We start from the raw sequence: 5,433 nt of genomic DNA on the forward strand, positions 1-5,433 counted from the left end.
CTATTGTTAACCTAATTAAGATAAAGGAAACTTAATTGGCCTAAGGGAAACTCCCAGTGATAAAACAGTGAGAATACATAGATTTGTGCTGAATGCCTCTAAGAGAATGGAACCTGAAGGCATATTCAAGGAATTGACAGTATTATAATTGAATCTGATAGAAACTTCAATATAAACACAGCAGAGAAAAAAATTGTACCATTAGCATAAATGTCATTATTATTATTGTATATTTGCACATTCTCTCTTGTTGAAACAAGATTTTATTTAGTACATGTATCAGTTCTTATATTAGTCACTTATTAATTCTTATATTTAGATGTTGTTTATAATTTGTAAATGTTTCTAAATCAACAGTATCCTGGCATTGATTTAAATTTTCTCATGAAATGATTATGATTTTTATTCAATTCCCCAAGTTTCTCAGTTGTATTGTCACAGGGAATTTTCTTGTACTATAATCTACTGTAGACCACACTGCAAAAGAGGTGTGTGGAAGTTTTTCCGTGCTCTACTTAAGAATTGTCATACATCTCCAATGCTATATAAAATGAAGTGATTGCTACAAATAGAACTCTTCAAGTCCAAATGTGCTTGATGCTGCCCAATTTTCAGTTTTTTTCCTTGCAATAACAGGGTTAATGTTTTGGAAAAATATTTTTTTAAAAGAAAACTGCAGAAGTTGCTGCTACATCAAAAATCAACTTGGTTACTATTAAAATTATATTTAACAGAGTTGCCACATCCAAGCTTCTATTTTTCAGTTGGCTATACACAGATGTGGATCTAAAGGAGGAAGTGCGTGACTTTCATCTTGTCTTGATAATTTTATGTTGATTACAAATTATATAGATTGAAGAAATGTGAAATAAAGTGTAATGAAGGCCAAGAAAAGAAGGGGGATAGCATAGTTCAACGGCTGAGAAAACCAATTTTGGAATTGGAAAGACAAGTTGAACACACAGTTCCTTAACTTATTAGCTGTGTGACCTTTGGCAATTTATTTAACTTCTCTAAGTTTGTTTCCTGACCCTAAAAGGATTATTAATATTCCTATATCACTGGATTAGTATGAAAATTAAGAAAGTAGATATAAAGTTCTTGTTATAGTGTCTTGAATATAGTAAGCACTCAAGTATTATAGTTGATCAATTATGTTATTACCTTTCTTTTTAATAATAATAAGTACTGAAGTATTATTAGGTAGTTGTCGTGGTTATTATTATCATCACTATTAAGAGAAGAAATAAAATAATTGATCTGTGATAGTCAATACTCTCTCTTGGCTAATTTCAACTCAGAGTTTCCCTTTGGCCCAGTCCTTCCCTAAGAATGAAGAGTGTGCTTATGGATTAGAAAAATTTGAGGAAATGTTTTCCCTATTGTGCTAGAAGATAGAGCTTTAGGCTGAGCTGGACAGAGCAAAGGAGTTAACCGACCCCTTCCTGGAACAATATCCTCCCCCAGGATGGATAAGTGAGTGACACAAACTTAAGTGAAGCCTTAAGGAGAAGACCCAACCCCATTTCTCTCATTCTTGCTAATGATCTATAGGTCTCTTGCTCCTGCTTCTTATTTGGACCAGACTTTTCTTGACATAGACGTCAGATGTGGACTTGGTCAGGACATAGGTGATTAAGGTTTCTTTTGTCAGAGGTCCTAAATCTCCTTCCCCAAACACCTGATAAGTGACAATGGGTTTTTTGGGGTTTTTTTGTTTTTGTCTGTTTTTAATTTTTTTTTTTATTTCAGGGTTTTTGAGGAACAAAACCCTCTTTGGAAAGAATATACTCTAATTTCTTTTTCTTTTTTCTTTTTTTTTTTTTTTGAGACAGAGTCTCAGTCTCTTGCCTGGGCTAGAGTGCCGTGGCGTCAGCCTAGCTCACAGCAACCTCAAACTCCTGGGCTCAAGCGATCCTCCTGCCTCAGCCTGCGCCACCATGCCCGGCTAATTTTTTCTATTTTTTTTTTTTTAGTTGTTTGGCCAATTTTTTAATTTTTTTTCTATTTTTAGTAGAGATGGGGGTCTCGCTCTTGCTCAGGCTGGTCTCGAATTCCTGAGCTCAAACGATCCGCCCGCCTCAGCCTCCCAGAGTGCTAGGATTACAGGCGTCAGCCACCGCGCCCGGCCTTCTAATTTCTAAACCACCATTTGTAAGCTTGGCGGCAGCCCCCTGTAACAAATATAGTGTTTGTTATATAAGTACATTCTTTTCGGGCAGAATTCTGGGAGAATCACAAGATTCGGGCAGAATGAGGCTTTCCTAGACATCCTAGAGCAGGCCCAGAGACTCACTTTTTAAGAGTAGGGGAAGAGAGGGATGAAGGTTGGGGGTGCTCCTGGTGGGGGAAAGTGAGAGGGGGAACCCTGCTGACCTCTGGGCTCTCCGGAGCTGCTGCCGCCACCCCTGTGACCACTACCGATCCGCCATCTTCTATTACGATTTTTTTCTCCCCGCCCGTGAACTGCCATCTGGGCCACCGTCCCTGCCACAGTGGCGACTATGGTTGCCTAGGATACATGACGCGGAGGCCGAAACCGCGACTAGGCCTGGTGTGTCTAGGCCACCGGTTGTCATGGCGGGAAACTGGCACCGCGTAAAAGTCTATGTCCTGAATAAGGACCAGCAGTGGGATAACCTAGGCACCGGGCAAATCATATTGACTTACCATCACCTATTCCACGGGATGGCTCTACTCGCTAGCTCGGAGTCAGACAATTCAGTGATCTTTGAGTCGAAAATAAATCCGCACACGCGCTATCAGAAACAGCAGGGGGCGGTACTTTTCTGGTCCGAAGCAGAGGATCACGGAATGGCGCTGTGCTTCCAAGACCCTGCCGGCTGTAGTGCGATGTGGGAAGACATTTGCCGCGCTCAAGGTAAAGACCCGACCGTCGAAATCACACGGGATCTTTCGGGTAAATCAGAACAATTTGGCGAAATGCCTGAAGCTAGTAATCTGATACAGCTGCCGAACTGTGAACTGAATAGACTTGAACAAATTGCTGACTTAGTTACCTCAGTTCTCTCCTCATCTATCCATAGGGATAGTCTGGCTCAAGTCTTGGAAAATGAGCATTATATTCAAAAACTACTGCAGCTGTTCCACATTTGTGAAAACCTAGATAATATCAAAGGCTTACACTATTTGTATGAGATTATTAAAGGAATCTTATTCCTCAATAAGGCATCTCTATTTGAAATAATGTTTTCCGAAGATTGTATCTTGGATGTGGTGGGATGCCTTGAATACGACCCTGCTTTGGCTCAGCCAAAAAGACATAGGCTATTCTTGACCGAAAATGCAAAGTTGAAGGAAGTTATACCGATAACGGACTTTGAACTTAGGCAAAAAATACATCAGACATACAGAATACAGTACATTTACGACATTCTTTTGCCGGTACCATGCATGTTTGAAGAGAATTGTCTCTCTACAATTACAACGTTTATTTTCTTCAACAAGGTTGAGATAGTCAGCATGGTGCAGGAAGATAAGAAGTTTTTGTCTCAAGTTTTTTTACAGCTAAGGGATAAGACTACAGATAATAATAAACGGCGCGAATTGTTGTTTTTTTTCAAGGAATTCTGTGCCTTCTCTCAGACATTACAGTCTCAAAGTAAAAATGCACTGTTCAAAAAGTTGACACAATTTGGAATTCTTCCTGCTCTTAAAATTGTAATAGGCACGGTTGATTTGCAAATAAGGTCAGCCGCTACCGATATATTTGCTTATCTAGTAGAGTACAGTCCTTCTATGATCCGAGAATTTTTAATGAAAGAAGCCCAGGGGAGCAAAGACAGTGAGCTTTTCATTAACATAATAATTGAACAAATGATCTGTGATACCGATCCTGAGCTAGGAGGTGCTGTTAATTTGAAGGAACTTCTTCGTGCTCTTCTTGATCCAGACACCATGCTCGTAACACCTAGTAAATGTGAAAGAAGTGAATTTCTAAATTTCTTCTATAAACGCTGCATGCATAAGTTTATAGCACCACTTTGGGCCGTCACTTCAGAAAACAAATGGGAAGAGGATAATATAGTTGGATCTAACAAAAACAAAATTTCCCCCAATAATTATCAAACAGCACAGCTGCTTGCTTTAATTTTAGATGTGCTTACATTTTGTGTACAACATCACTCATATTACATAAAAGACTATATTTTGAGCAAAGACTTGCTAAGAAGAGTCTTGATCTTGATGAATTCAAAGCACACTTTCTTGATCTTGTGTGCTGTTCGCTTTATGAGAGGGATGATTGGCCTTAAAGACGAGCTTTATCATCGTTACATCATCAAGGGAAATCTTTTTATGCCAGTTGTAACTGCTCTTCTGAATAATGGAACTCGGTACAATATGTTAAATTCAGCTATTATTGATCTGTTTGAATACATAAGAGCAGAACATATCAAGTCTCTTATTGTACATGTAGTCGAAAAGTTTTATAAGGAATTTGAATTGATTGAATATGTTCAGACATTCAAAGGATTGAAGTTTAAATATGAACAAGAGAAAGACAGACAAAGGCAAATACAGAAAAATTTACATTCTGCAGTGTATAGTAAAGAATTTCGCAGAGGTGCCAACGTCGTGGAGGTGAAGAAAGAAATGTGTTTTAAGAAAGATGCAAGAGAAGCAAGTATGCCTCCACTGGAAAATGACTTTCCAGATTCTTATGGTAAATTTGTGAAGACTAAAAGAACAAGAGAAAATGAAGATAAGGTAGACCTTCCTGAAAGAGCATCTTCTGATGGCTTCAAATTTTCTTCATCTTATTCTGCTGGTGCCACTAATGAAAAAAGTAGCCCAAATGATAGAAGTGTGGTTAGTTTAATGGATTATCCCGATGATGAAGAAGAAGATGAAGACAAAACATCCCCTGGGAAGAGACATCATCTTAGCTCATAAAATCGTTACAGAAGACCCTCAACGTGTAGTTCAACTAAAAATTCTATAAATGTCAACGAGCTGAAAAGACTGATTCCAAAAGCTTTTTCGTGTGAACTTACACTTAGCAAATATGATGAACTAAGAGGGTTTAATTCTGTAAAAACAAGATATCTCATAATCTTAAAAAATAATAACCAGCACTTGTGTGATAACTTCTTAGCAAAAAAAGCTTAGTTTGGGGGTGATAAAATAATATTAATGTAATTTTGTTCCAGGAGTATATATTAGTAACAACTAACAGTTCAGTTGCAAAGCCTACAAAATTACTTGCATAATGGTTTTAGCCATGGCATTCCTTCCTTCAGTTGCCTTTTTGAAATAAAAGTTTATGTTTTATGAAAAACAAAGTTAACTATAATAAGAAATAAAGTTAGGCTATTCAGATAATTCTGTAAAGATTTAACAAAAACTTAGCCTATGGATAATTGGAGGGAAGTAACATTCAGAGTGTATTTTCTTGAATAAAAAAAGTCCTGG

General features: G+C 37.8%; 1 pseudogene; it reads left to right on the forward strand.

Moving 5' to 3' along the window:
• The first annotated feature begins 2,577 nt into the window (after positions 1–2,577).
• On the forward strand, positions 2,578–4,914 carry LOC105817785 (annotated as a pseudogene).
• The last annotated feature ends 519 nt before the right edge of the window (positions 4,915–5,433 follow it).

Source organism: Propithecus coquereli, unplaced genomic scaffold (genome assembly GCF_000956105.1).
Source record: "Propithecus coquereli isolate 6110/MARCELLA unplaced genomic scaffold, Pcoq_1.0 Scaffold424, whole genome shotgun sequence".
Taxonomy (NCBI): domain Eukaryota; kingdom Metazoa; phylum Chordata; class Mammalia; order Primates; family Indriidae; genus Propithecus; species Propithecus coquereli.